Source organism: Ranitomeya variabilis, chromosome 2 (genome assembly GCF_051348905.1).
Source record: "Ranitomeya variabilis isolate aRanVar5 chromosome 2, aRanVar5.hap1, whole genome shotgun sequence".
NCBI classification, from domain to species: Eukaryota; Metazoa; Chordata; class Amphibia; order Anura; family Dendrobatidae; genus Ranitomeya; species Ranitomeya variabilis.
Window position 1 is genome coordinate 144715314 of NC_135233.1, and position 15566 is coordinate 144730879.

The window sequence follows — 15566 nt, forward strand, 5'->3', positions numbered from 1 at the left end:
TAAACCACGGTTCTAAAAAAAATTTTTAAAAAAAATATATAGCACAAATTTTTAGTAGAAATTATGCCAGCTCAAGTTTGCTACATATTACTTAAAACTGTTTAAGACTTGTACATGGAGCAACCGTCTTGGTAAATTCCTCCCTGAGTGTTGCCATTAGAATACTTTGGGTATTGCCATTATGGGCGCACTGTGAATTGATACTGACCACACAAATTAGATCGTACATAACATGGCAAGCAGTGCACTGTGGTGTGAATAGGTAGTAATAAAAATGTCAATACTATATGAGCATTGGCAACTGTAGTCATCTGTTAGCCTCTACCTTGAAACGTATTCAGACTCCAACAAGGTCCCTTGCCAGCATTACAGTCTAGAGTCTAGACTATGCTCCAAAGAGCCATGAATTCATCATTTTACCATGGAACCCTTCACTGTACAGTATAAATCTACAAGTCAATGGCTTACAGAGATTCTCAGGACAGTAATGACATGACTCCCTTTAATCTTTGAGGATATACAGAATAACAGATAACAGCTGGAAAATAAACATCATGGTACAGTAGGCTATCACACAAATAAAAGCGGTCATCTCTACAGAATTTCTCCAGTTCACTGAAGAATTCATTTACTTGGTAAAACCATCAGGGAAGATCTTTATCTCCCACTCATCCAGCTGCAGAGATGTGCAAAGCTCCTATAAAGTGAAAACACCAGGTCAACAAACTCATTAAAAGTTCTACATTAGATTTCATTCACACGCCTGTACCATGGCCCTCTGTGCGAACCCCATAGTCATCAGAAAAAGTGAGGTTGGATATCATTCGCAGGAAGCAGAAAGATTTTCTTAAACGGCTTTAAAGCGCCCGCTAGGGCCATGGGGATACTCGGTACCAGGCCGATTCTTAAAGGGGACATGTCACGGCAGTAGTGACCCAGTCCATGGCCATGGGCATCCAATAAAAGGGGAATAAAGTTTATGGGATAAATGTTCGTGATGCCACCTGTGGTACTTGGCAAATAAGAGATGTTAGCCGACGCTGCTTAAAGGGGTCCACTGGGACTGATGGTGATGCAGCAGAGTTGGTACAGCTCTCCACAGGCAGAGCTTTAGTCCCAGGGCACTCAAGTTGTAATATGGTGGTGTTTGCAGTTGTGGTAGTTGTAGTGCAGGGTGAATGGCTCAGTAAATAAATGTGAGGACACAGTGTGGTGCAGTTTCCAAAGCTTTACTTACAGTTCTTAGTTGCCCCAGCCGAGGTGCTGTGTCCTCCAGGTCTGAGGTCCAGCCAGCTCTCAAACAATTTGGGTACACTTTCCAGAACCCTCTTTCATATGTCCTTTCCTGGCCATCTCTCTGCGCTGGCTTCGCCTCTCCTGCCCTGCGCCTGCCACACAGTGTCCTAAGCGTGCCACACAGTGTCCTAAGCCAGCAGCTGCGGAGCTTGTCAAGCGGTGTGCACTGAATCCTCCTGGATCCTATATGGCTGCCTTTTCAGCAAATGTGTGCAGATGTAGCTATGGCACATACAGATACCACAGCCTGCAGTTAGCTAGCTGAGTCCTTAGTTTCTCCACTAGAATGGGGCAGGTCCCCTTGCCTGCGCCTTGGTCCCTCCACCTGACTATGGTCAGCATGAATGCAAGCCCCACGGGTGGACTTTTCATTACCCATGCCTCTAGGACCCCTTCTGTCCTTCTGGGAGCTTCCTTCTGCTTCTCCCTCTCACTTCTCTCTTCAGGCTGTCAGGAGCTGCAGACCCTCATGTCTGCTCAGCTCCACTTCTCTCACAATCTACCTAACATTCCCTCCTAATTAGCTCATCCCCTATTCTACCTACCCCACCCACTCCTCCAACACCCTTTCCTCTCCAGCCTGGGATAAGGCTATCCTCCCTTAGGGTATGCCCAGGTGCCCTGACGCAATTGTCTAGTGTTGGATGCAGGTGTAGGGTTCTGTTCAGTGCCCCCTCCTTACCTGAGAGCAGAATACCACACCTCTGGATGAGGTGTAGTACTCTGTGGCGACTGGACCCCAGGGTCACCACAGTTTCATAGAGAAAAGTTTTCCTACTTTCCCATCATAGGACAAGATCCCACTGAACATATGGCTGTCATAGACAGCAAAAACAGTCAAGTAAGTGAAACTTTAACACCAATACTGGAATTATAGTATCACAGAGCCAGAATTATGACCACTAATACGGCACTATTCATTTACTGGCCATCTCTAGTTTGATGCGCTTCAGAATGGGTAGGTCAGTTCTTCAACTTATATTGGGGTTAAGATCTCATCCTGAATGCTCCATATATGGATCAGATGTTGACCCATTTAATCCTCCATTCCTCTATACTCCAAATGTAGAAACCTGTAACTAACAATGAATTTCATACCAGGTCTTAACTATTTAACTTAATATTCTAATCACCTTTTGAATGTACTTCAATAAAACATTTCTTACTGTTCCTTCTCTACTCAAGTTCTCAAGTGTTTTTCTTACTTTTTTTTTCCTTCCGATGATTTGCTTGAGTCCCCCAACATGCACTCGATATTCACAAATAGATAGTCATCAGTGAACTGCAACTGCTGTAAAGGCCGAGTCACACATAACGATATCGTTAACGATATCATTGCAATGTCACGCTTTTGGTGACGTAGCAACGATCCCGCTAACGATCTCGTTATGTGTGACAGCGACCAACGATCAGGCCCCTGCTGGGAGATCGTTGGTCGTTGGGGAATGATCAAGACCGTTTTTTGGTCGCTGATCACCCACTGTCATCGCTGGATTGGCGTGTGTGACGCCGATCCAGCGATATGTTCACTTGTAACCAGGGTAAATATCGGGTTACTAAGTGCAGGGCCGCACTTAGTAACCCGATATTTACCCTGGTTACCATTGTAAAAGTTAAAAAAAAAAAAACAGTACATACTCACATTCTGATGTCGGTCACGTCCCCCGGCGTCCACAGGGTTAAAACTGCTCTCGGCAAGAGCGCTGCTATTGCACGCGCTGCTGCCGAGAGCTTCCCTGCACTGACTGTGTCAGCGCCAGCCGTAAAGCAGAGCACAGCGGTGACGTCACCGCTGTTACTGCCGGCACTGACACATTCAGTGCAGGGAAGCTCTCAGCAGCAGCACGTGCTTTAGCAGCACTCTTGCCGAAAGCAGTTTTAACCCTGTGGACGCCGGCAGGGGACGTGACAGACATCAGAATGTGAGTATGTAGTGTTAGTAACCCGATGTTTACCCTGGTTACCCGGGTGCTGCAGGGGGACTTCGGCATCGTTGAAGAAAGTTTCAACGATGCCGAAATCGTTCCCCTGATCGTTGGTCGCTGGAGAGAGCTGTCTGTGTGACAACTCCCCAGCGACCACACAACGACTTACCAACGATCACGGCCAGGTCGTATCACTGGTCGTGATCGTTGGTAAGTCGTTTAGTATAACGGTACCTTTACTCTCATTGCTTCCTTTTCCACCCTGAAATGTGTAATCAGGGGCAGCGCTACAGTCTCTTACCATAGCTTCTTTCACCACTATTCCCTGATAATGTCTGGTTTTAGTAGCAATGATAGACAAGTGACCGCAACTTCTATCACACCATCCCACAACTATGGGCAGCATAGTGGCTCAGAAGTTGGCACTGTTGCTTTACAGTGCTGTTGTTTTGAGTTCAAATACCACCATAAACATCATCCGCAGGGAGTTTAGATGATCTCCCCGTGTTTGTGTGGGTTTCCCCCAGGTACTTCGGTTTCCTACCATACTCCAAAGACATACTAATAGGGAATTTAGCACATACATCCAGTGGAAATAAGAGTTGTTGCTCTCTCATTTCCTCAGGATGTATGTAATATGCTCAAAGGAAGGAATAGTGAAGGCGGCACAAATTCTTCCACGATTTTGTTGTAACACCCCAGGTTCCTGGTTGTTACAGTGGTATTGTCTTCCTCTCGGGGAGAGTTATCCTCTCGGGGTGGGTTATGCCATGCTGGGAAGCGAGGAAGGATCCCTTTAACAGGTATTCACATACATGCAACATGCTCTGACTCCAGGCCAGAAGGGGGAGCTCTGAACCCAGATTCAGGGAAGCTTCCCTAGATATAGATTATAGATTATATATATATATATATATATATATATATATATATATATATATATATATATATATATATATATATATATATATATATATATATATATATATGAGAGGAGTCTGTAGGAGGCAGAGACAGAGAGAGGAGTCTGTCAGAGGGACAGAGCAGAGTGGAGGCAGAAGGAAAGGAAAGTAAGAAAGAGTGGGGCCATGCAGCCACGTGAGGTGCTGCAGCTCCTGTAAAGGGAGAGAATGGAACAAGTTGTAGAGACAGTGAAGGAGGAAAAGAAGCAAAGGAGAGTAAGGAGCTGAAGGGGAGCTGTGACTGGGCTCCCTCTATGCTGAAGCACAGATACCGGTAGCCGAAAGACCGAGGTTTAGGGGGTAACTTCATGCCCCACAGGAGAAACCGGACAGCTAGATTTCAAGTCACCTGTGCACCATTAACACCCAAAGACAGAGTAACAGAGAGCCCGGCGTCATCTGAGAGACCCTGTAAAAAGGCTCGAGTTACCTGTCATACGGGTAGTGTCCTACCAAAATGGGGACAGAGAGAACGTGAGGACCTTGTGTGAGGCTTAAAGCAGCAAGGGACCAACACAGCGCGTAGTGGAAACATTCCAACCCCACCTGGTTAAGGGGATTTCTGAATCGCTTCCAAGCCAGCCGGACCATACTAGTACCTGTGATCCGGTACCCTGGACTGTACCTCTTTACTGGTGTAAGGCAGCCAAAGAGACACCAACCCTGTGTCCGCTGATTCTTTCTACACCATCTACCATCTTTATCTATACACCGGGAGCCCTGGGGACCCAGTTTCACCTGTGGGAAGCTATACCATCCCTGCTGCCACAACATCACCCCCAGAGGACCCCTTTAAGCAGCGTCGGTCATCCCTGACCGAATACCACAGGTGGCATCACAAAGAAACTTTATTACCCATTTCAAATCCCCTTTTATTGGACGCCCAGGGCCATGGACCGGGTCACTGCCACCGTGACACATCTCTGAGTATCGGCCCGGTAACGAGTACCCCACGGCCCTGGCGGGTGCACCAGCATACCATTGTCCAGCAATCCCTGCGGCCAACCAGTTTCAACACTGCTGGAACAGCACAGACACTGGAGGGGAGGTAGTGGACAACACCTTTAAAAAAAGGTGTTACATTTTTGGTATAGCATGATTCAACTAAAAATTGGATTTGTCAAAAATGGCAGGGAAGTATTTTGATTAGTGTTGAGCGATACCGTCCGATACTTGAAAGTATCGGTAAGTATCGGCCGATACCGGCAAAGTATCGGATCTGATCCGATACCGATACCCGATACCAATACAAGTCAATGGGACTCAAGTATCGGAAGGTATCCCTGATGGTTCCCAGGGTCTGAAGGAGAGGAAACTCTCCTTCAGGCCCTGGGATCCATATTAATGTGTAAAATAAAGAATTAAAATAAAAAATATTGATATACTCACCTCTCTGGAGGCCCCTGGACATCACCGCTGGTAACCGGCAGCCTTCTTTGCTTAAAATGAGCGCGTTCAGCACCTTCCATGACGTCACGGCTTCTGATTGGTCGCGTGCCGCTCATGTGACCGCCACGCGACCAATCACAAGCCGTGACATCATTCCTCAGGTCCTAAATTCCTAGAAGGGAATTTAGGACCTGAGGGATGACGTCGCGGCTTGTGACTGGTCACGTGGCGGTCACATGAGCGGCACGCGACCAATCAGAAGCCGTGACGTCATGGAAGGTGCTGAACGCGCTCATTTTAAGCAAAGAAGGCTGCCGGTTACCAGCGGTGATGTCCAGGGGCCTCCGGAGAGGTGAGAATATCAATATTTTTTATTTTAATTCTTTATTTTACACATTAATATGGATCCCAGGGCCTGAAGGAGAGTTTCCTCTCCTTCAGACCCTGGGAACCATACACTGGGAACTTCCGATTCCGATTCCCGATACCACAAAAGTATCGGATCTCGGTATCGGAATTCCGATACAGCAAATATCGGCCGATACCTGATACTTGCGGTATCGGAATGCTCAACACTAATTTTGATGCATACAGTATATCTAATGTGGTTATGCTCCAGGAAGTGGCATTCTTGCCTGGGATAGCTCATAGAATCTCACGGCTTGCAGTATCACCTCTATGCTGATGACACACAGATCTACCTTTCTGGGCCAGATATCACCTCCCTACTAACCAAAATCCCACAATGTCTGTCTACTATTTTATCCTTCACTAGATTTCTAAAACTTAACATGGACAAAACAGACTTCATCATTTTTCCCTATCTCACTTGACTCTCCCAGCAGACCTATCCATTGAAGTAAATGGCTGCTCACTCTCCTCAGTCCCACAAGCTCACTGTCTTGGGGTAATTCTGGACTCTGATTTCCCCTTCAAACCATGTATCCAAGCCCTTTTCACTTTCTGCCATCTTCAACTCAAAATTATTTCCCGGATCCATACATTCCTCAACCAATAATCTGTAAAAACTCTAGTGCACGCCCTCATCATCTCCCGCCTTGACTACTGCAACCTCCTGCTCTGTGGCCTCCCCTTTAACACTCTCGCACCCCTCCAATCTCTCCTAAACTCTGCTACTTGATTAATCCACCTGACTCCACTTCAAAACCCTAACCATGGCATACAAAGCCATCTACAACCTGTGTCCTCCATACATCTGTGACGTTGTCTCCCGGTACCTACCAGCACGCAACCTCTGATCCTCACAATATCTCCTTCTCGACTCCTCTCTTATCTCTTCTCACAATCGCAATCAAGATTTCTCCCGCGCATCCCCCCTACACTGGAACTCTCTACCCGAACATATCAGACTATCGTGGAAACCTTCAAAAGGAACCTGAAGACCTACCTCTTCAGTCAAGCCTACAATCTGTGGTAACCACCGATTCACAAAACCACTGCATGACCAGCTCTGCCCTCACCTATTGGATCCTCACCCTTCCCTTGTAGATTGTGAGCCCTCGCGGGCTGGGTCCTCTCTCCTCCCGTACCAGTCGTGACTTGTATTGCTTAAGATTATTGTACTTGTTTTTATTATGTATACCCTTCCTCACATGTAAAGCGCCATGGAATAAATGGCGCTATAATAATAATAATACATTTGGCTCAAATGCATTAAAAAACATAGTCTGCCATTTATCACAAAGTGGGTGAATACTAGATGTATGCAACATTAGACCATGCAATTAGGAAAAAAAAAAAATCTTATTGTGCCTAATCTGGCACCAGTGGATTTTCTGTTTCCTATACAATATGGTGAGACATAAGAAAAATATATCTTGATTTTTCAAGTTCTTCACTATGGATATTAATGTCCTGACAGCTCCACACCGCTCCGGGTTATAGACGTGTAAGATTTCATGACCCCTGCCCTTTGGAAAGTTTTTTATTTTACAAATGTTTCCCACCACATTGAAAAAGTCTAGTTCAAAATCACAGTCCAATAAAGCAGTCTTCATCTTGTCCACACCTGACCTACACAGTGACCCTTCACCTGAACAGCTGGTCCATATTTATGGACAGTTTGTAGAATTACTTTTTACTGTCAACTATTTTAAACTAGCAATTTCACCTTTCTAGAGAAGAATCCTAAACATGAAAAGCCGTGACCAACTAATTATTTTATTGCCCCAATGTATCTAAAATGAAAAGTAACGTAGCTTTACAATAAATACAGATTAAAAATAAATTTTGACTTTTTATTTTTTTGTAAGTGAGAGGTGGAAGGTAGTATTATCATTGCAGGACCAGACTACACAAGTTTTGCTGTGTTACCACAGAGACTCATAGGTTTCCGTAAGTGCTGATGAACTAATTCAGAGAACATTTTTAATTAAGATATGTTGCAAAATTGTTACAGTTTTTGGATCTATTTGAGAAATAAAAATAGCAAAAATTGAAAATTCTTTAAAATTCATGAACAGTGAATGGATTGTGATCAGCAATTTGTTAGTAAAAAGTTACTGCTATAATCACGTAAATTACAAGTGCAACAATTTTGGGGTTAAAGGAAGAAGATATACAAATTCCTGATATCTGCCATTTAGTAAGACTATATTCTGTCAATAGGCAAAGACATTTCTTTTGGAGCCTTTTATGGCGCATTCATTAAAGGGAACCTGTCACCACGTTTTTGGAAGATGGGATAAAAATAGCGTTAAATAGGGGCAGAGGTGGGCGTTACATTAGTGTGTTTGTTATGCGTTTATTACCCACCTAAGTTGCCGAAATACCTTTGCAAAGTCTCCGTTTTCGCCTGTCAATCAGGCTGGTCTGGTCAAAAGGGCGTGTTGTCTTCCCCCAGATTTTGCGTAGTTTTCCGTTGGTGGCGTAGTGGTGTGCGCATGCCCAAGGTCCTGAATCCTCTGCCAGGGGATTTAAAAGGGCGCGCTGTTCGTTATTTCATTGGTGATCGGTGGGCGCGGCCATCTTCCTTTGGCCGCGCGTGCGCAGAAGCGGCGCTCTGCTGGCCGCGGCTTCAGGAAAATGGCCGCGGGATGCCGCGCGTGCGCAGATGGATATCGCGGCGGCCATTTTCCTGAAGCCGCGGCCAGCAGAGCGCCGCTTCTGCGCACGCGCGGCCAAAGGAAGATGGCCGCGCCCACCGATCACCAATGAAATAACGAACAGCGCGCTCTTTTAAATCCCCTGGCAGAGGATTCGGGACCTTGGGCATGCGCACACCACTACGCCACCAACGGAAAACTACGCAAAATCTGGGGGAAGACAACACGCCCTTTTGACCAGACCAGCCTGATTGACAGGCGAAAACGGAGACTTTGCAAAGGTATTTCGGCAACTTAGGTGGGTAATAAACGCATAACAAACACTCTAATGTAACGCCCACCTCTGCCCCTATTTAACGCTATTTTTATCCCATCTTCCAAAAACGTGGTGACAGGTTCCCTTTAATGCACATAACTAATTATCAGGATTAGTTGGGTCCTAGTAGTCAGTTTAATGCTAATGATGGGAACTGGTCTTGAATTTTTGCAGTGTAGGGAAGTTGCATATGATGGTGCGCAATGGCTTTAAAAGAGAGGGTCACAGATAATGTATTATACTAATAACTTTTATTCTCTAAATTACTTTTAGTTTGAGAGATAATTTCAGAACATGACAGCAGATTAGTTTAATTCCAGCTTCAAACTGTTGATTATTAGTATTTTTTATTTTTTATTTTAAAGCACCATTAATTCCATTAATCTGTACATGTAAAGAGGGATAACATACATACAGTATATAAAGTAGTCCAATAAACATGACCTTACAATGACAGAACTTGTGAAGAGGACCCTGCTCTCATGGATTTACAAACTGTAAATTATTGGGGAAGGATTTAGTATGTTAAGTGGTTGGAAAGCTCAAGTGAAAATTAGGTGACAAACAGGTTGATTGCAAGTTGTAGACTGAAGACATGGTGGGTTCTCAGCTTGGGTCTGAAGTCTTCAATTGGGGTACACAATTGGATGTGTTGAGATAGTGAGTTTTAGCGGATACGCGATGCTCAGGAAAAATCTGGGAGTTAGTTGGATGTAGGGGCAGAAAAAAGGAGAACTTGTGGAAATCAGAAATTACGTGTGGGATAGAATGTTGAATTATATCAGTTGTATGGTGGGAAGGGGTGGGGTAGCTTATGGATGGCCTTCTAGGTCTTTGTTAATATTTTCAAATGAATTGTCTACGAAATTGAAAACCATAGAAGAGAAGAGTACAGATATGGACCATAATGTGTGTACTGGTCTCAGGTCTCCTGACCTAAACTCAACAGTCTTTTATATGCCTAGGAGGTTGTTGAGTTCAGGTCAATAAACCCGAGGCCAGCCCTTACATCTGACCCATGAACGTTGGATGTCTGAAGCCATCCTAAAAGGTGCCCATACACTTTAGATAACATTCAGGCTGGCCATCAGCTATTCTTTCTGATTTCTCCTCCCAAAGTATGCATCTACAAGACACATTTATTTGCAGCTTATCTCCTACTGAAACAAATCAATAGGACATTGAAATCCAACATGGTCAATCATCTGTCATGGGAAACGTTGAAGGCCCCATACAGTTAGATAACCACCAAATCTAACTGATAACGTCCATCTTTATTCTAATATGTAAGAGTAGACTATAAGTCTATTTACGTAGGTCTATAGAGCAACAAACAAAAAACAAGTGTGGGATTGCACTTTTTTGCAATTTCACCAAACTTGGAATTTTTTTCCCGTTTTCTAGTACAAGACATGGTAAAACCAATGGTGTCGTTCAAAAGTACAACTCATCCGGCAAAAATAAGCCCTCACATGGTCATATTGACGGAAAAATTAAAAAGCTATGGCTCTGGAAAGGAGGGGAGCGAAAAAAGAAAACGCAAAAATGAAAAAGGGCTGCGGCGTGAAGGGGTTAAATAGAAAAAGAAATAGAGGCGACCAATATAAAATGTCTATTAAATCAAGCACTGTACTCATTTATTATAGTCAGGTTTTTAGATATTTTAGGGATTAATCTGTAATTTTCACATGTAAAGCGCCATGGAATAAATGGCGCTATAAAAATGTATAATAATAATTATTATTGAAGTCAGCAAATGTGTATTCCAGCCTAGCTTTCCTTGTTTATCTGCATGTCACCTGATTGAAGATTACCAGATCCCTTGTACCTTCACATAGGGCAATTTGACTGTTGCATACCAGCTGCTCTGGTCATATATCCAAGAGCCACAAATAGAGTGGGGGTCCCACTTAGGTTTTGCATACAGCATCAAAAGTAATACATTCACAGTTTTCTTTCCCTGATGTTAATATCACAAGAAAGTAGTGTGTACAAAGAGTGGGAGGTCATTTATAGAAACAAGCAAAAATTTATTGTAAATTTATAATCTATACATTATGCCTTTGTCAAATTAACACCAGAAGTAATCATTTATGCACTAGAGACAATTTGAGCTACGATATTTTGGAGTTCACCATGTACAACAATATGGAAGTATTGTATATAGATCTGCACTTGTAGCTTTACATGTTAATATTTCTGTTACTGCAAAGTGCCCGAATGGCCAAAATGCAGCTTGTGAACATACCAATGGGCGAATTCAGTAGGTGCTAAGAGCTCTGCAACCACCTCAGATCACCTAGCCGTGTTCTTATAGAAAAACTTTTATTGGAAAACTCCAGGTCTCTCAACTCACTAGAACATCACCAAAAACTTGGCTTCACGGTGTGTGTGCACGTGCATATGTGTGTGAGCGAATCCAGGATAGTGAAATTAGGGAATTTCAGTTCATGAAACTTCTCTCCTAAATATTCTATGATCAACTGTGAGAGTGTTATTATTGAAAAATGTAATTGATTAGGAAACCACAGAAAAGTTACAAAGTAGGGATTGCGGTTGTTCATGATGCATAAAAATTACCAATGTTACCATTGAAAACTTTTGGGATGAACCAGAACGAAGATTACAAGCTATTTTCTATCGTCCAACAAAAGTGTTTAACTTCCTCACTCTTCTTGTTTAATGTGCAGAAATTCCCACAGACACTCCAAAATCTTGTAGAACGCCTTCCGTGAAGAGTGGTAGCTGTTTTAGCTGTAAGGTGGGAACAACGTAATTTCAAGACCTATGGATTTAGAATTTTGAGGTCATAAAAACGCCAATTGGTGTAATGTATAGGGGTTACAAAATTTGTGTCAATATAGTGTACTTTTATATGAAATATCTTCTGGAAGTAGGACCAACATTTAAAAAATCCCATGAATTCCAAAGAGTGCATATAACATGAGGGCACCAAATAAAGCCCTGCTGTATTTCTCTAAAAGGATCATTAGTCTTACTATTAAACATTGCCTTCTTTCGCTGTTGGCCGGAGTGACACTGCCACTAATGGTATAGCAATTACCACTGTATGAAAACATTTTTCATCCTGTCATTCAGTTGAATCAGACCACCCTTGTGTTCCACAGAAGAAGAGAGTAAAATGTATCACACCAAATCATACACGAAACACTTTCAAGTTTATCTACGGCTTCAATGTCCTCGGCATTTGGCAAAATACCAGAAAAATGTTTGACATAGGGGGAAAAAAAGACAGACTGTAGGATAATGCTGACATCTACACAATCTTTATGTATGTTACATTTTGCCTGCATGTACAGAACAAAATGAGTGAAGTAATAATGATTCACGTATGCAGATCCGAGAGAATTATTGAGATATGAGATAAACCCACAAATGGACCAAATAGAAAAGATTTGATAGGGGAATCATTTACTCGAAGTTATGGCGTCTACTTCATTGGCCCGATAAGGAATACTTTAGCAGCCCTTATACATCACCCCTAGAGAACATACACAGTTGGTACTTAGCTCTACAATGATTTTAACAGTGCTTCCACTGAAACAGTCACACAACTATCTAAATAACCAAATGGAATAGCTCTAAAAAGTTTTTATTCCGGAATTCCTGCGGGCAATAACACTTTACTTAGTCACCTAGCATTTCTTACACATATACTTATTAATTTCCTTGGAAGTGAGGTCATCGTTGCAGTGAGCCTTACACGATTAAGTTGATTTCTTCCCATCACATTGTTCAATATTTGTACAACTCATAACCTGGTCATGAGTCACAATATTAATATCTGCACAAGAACCCCAGCAACTTTCAGTACCGGAGACCTATAAATTTCAAACTGGTATCATGAAAGTGGAAAAAGGGGCCAAACAGACAAATTATTGAACATGGCGTAATGTTAATGATTCAAAGAATATTTGCCCAGACAAGTGCAAACACATCTGTGAAAGCATTTTCTAGAAACAGTGAAGGATTCATTTCCATTTTTATTTCCCTGTGGCGTCTAGAAGAACATAAAATGTTATGGTGCCAATATACTTTCAATAGCTGTTGGACTGACGCTCACTCATCTGACAGATATTTCTCCTGACCTTCCCTTATGCATGCATGTTTGAGTCAGCCAATAGGGGAATGTAGCAATTGATTATCAGACCCCTCTGGTGGCGGCGGCTTCTGTTCCCTCAGAACATAAGGATTGGGCATTAAAATTCAACATGCCCTATCCTTTTCTCCATCATGAAGTTGCAGCGCCCCAGAGTCCTGGTCGTTGCAGTACTGTTGCTCCGCCGCTAAGGGGGGCTATGGTACGTCTGATGGCACTGAAGGAGTTCATCTGACCAGGTATCACAGACACCAATACACTTCACAGTCTGGCCTCCAGGGGGAGCTAAGGGTTCTATGTATTAGGCCACTCCTCACAATCTGGTAAAACTGGGGGTTAGGCAGGAAGTTAGTGGAGAAAGCTGACTGGGTTGGAACCAGGCAACACCTTTTGGCAGAGGGTGTTGTAGGGGAAGATTCAGAGGGGTCCCTGTCAGGGGTGGGATCCTGACAGAGGCCTAGCAACCAGAGAGAATGTTACGGGACCGCGCCTGCACGATATAGCGGCGGTACCCCAAGAAAGGACAAGAAGCAAGGTTTATTGTGCTGAGTGAGAAACGAGATCAACGCAACAAGGAGAATACCAGTAGGAGTCGTACTGTAAGACGAGGCAACATCCTACTGAGGCGCATAACCGGTGGCCGGAACGCCGAGGAAGTATAGAGCTCCAGGCCAAACTTCAAACCTACGGCAGGACAGTCAGTTATAGGCGGGCTGTCTCACCCCATTGACCTAGGAAGACACAGGGGGGTAACAACAGGAGTGGGGCGACGCTAGAGTCCCGGAAGAGCTCCGAGCCTCCCCGTCATACGGGTGCGTCCTAACCATAAGATCTGGGGGACGTGGAAGAACATCAGAATCGAGTTGTGAGGGAACATGAGAAACAGACAACAGTTGTGAGGACTATCCCGTGGTGCTTAGCAGGGAAGGACTACAACACACAAGCGCTAGAAGGTAGGCACAGATTTCCACCTGCAAAGGGAGCTCTGGATGTGCCATCGGACCGGCCAGACTTGCGCAGCCCGGTTAACCGTATTCCGGATTGAGGATCCTGAAGCCTTCAGTAAAGAGGTAAAGAGACTGCAACCTGGTGTCCTCGTTATTTACTGCAACCTGCACCGCACCACTACAACATCACCACCATCTCGCACACCTATCATTGTACGCCCCTCAGCAGGGTCACGGACCGGGTCTAGCCACCGTGACAACCCCAGAGCAGAGACTCAGAGGCCCGGTACCGGGTACCCCTCGGCCCTGCGGCAGTGGGGGCGCTACAAAGTCATCTATTGAGGGGAATCTGGAGCCCCACATACCGAAGTTATTCAGCCAGTCCTGGGTTTTAGTTTGGCCCTAGCAGTTTGGAAAGCTTTGCTTTTGTGTATAGGCACCTTTAACCTCAGGAAGCCTTTCTAGGCAGCCAGCAATAGAGACATATGCCACTCAAGCTCCCACCTTAGCCACACTCCTGTATTGTCTCCCATTGCCGTTTTTATTGTGTGGTCCAAATCGATTAGGCTGCAGTCACTCCATGTGACTACAGAGTTATGAATCCACTGGTTTCTGAGGCAGAACGGAGGGTACGTATGCGTTATACTTGCTTTCGGCCAGAGTCAGTCTAGTGAGCGTGGTCTTGCTCTATATACTTGTATTGAGCAAGGCCACACCCAAACTATTGACGTGGCTGTCCACTGGGTGTGGCCGACTAGAGGGCACGGCCTTGCTACATACAATTGCATGGCGCAAGGTGCATCCACTGAACAGGCTCTGACCAGGACTATGTATAACTTATACCCTCCAGTCCCGGCTCAAAAAAAAAAAATATATAAATTGTCAAAATCCCGCAGTGCACAGTGCATGTGTTGGGGGAAGTCTGTAGTCACACAAAGTGAATGCAGACTTATCTATTTGGACCAGACAACCCCTTTAACGACCAGAGGTATTTTTGGTTTTGCATTTTCATTTTTTGCTCCCCTTCTTACCAGAGCCATAACTTTTTTATTTTTTGGTCAAAATGGCCATGTGAGGGCTTGTTTTTTGCAGGATGAGTTGTACTTTTGAATGACAACTTTGGTTTTAACATATCATGTACTGGAAATGGGAAAAAAAATTCAATGCAAAATTGTAAAGCAGTGCAATCCCACTGGGTTTTTCTTCCTTTTTTGAACCATGTTCACTAAATGCTAAAACTGACCTGAAATTATGATTCTCCGGGTCATTATGAGTTTATAGACACCAAACATGTATAGGTTCCTTTTTATTTAAGTGGCGAAAAAAAAATTGGGCAATTTTTGGATACCCGTACCATCTCCATTTTCGTGATCTCAGGTTGGGTGAGGGCTTAATTATGGAGTGCCAAGCTGACGTTTTTAATGATACCATTTTGGTACAGATATGACCTTTTGATTGCTCATTATTGCATTTTAATTTAATGTTATGGAGACCAAAAAAGCGTAATTCTGGAGTTATGACTGGGGCGATTTGAACTTTTATATAT

The 15566-nt window shown here is 43.9% G+C and overlaps 1 protein-coding gene across 4 annotated transcripts in view; it reads right to left on the reverse strand.

The window, feature by feature from the left end:
* Positions 1 to 15566, reverse strand: part of PLEKHG1 (pleckstrin homology and RhoGEF domain containing G1) — a 339483-nt gene that overhangs the window by 111423 nt on the left and 212494 nt on the right. The gene's annotated exons all lie outside the window — the stretch shown is intronic.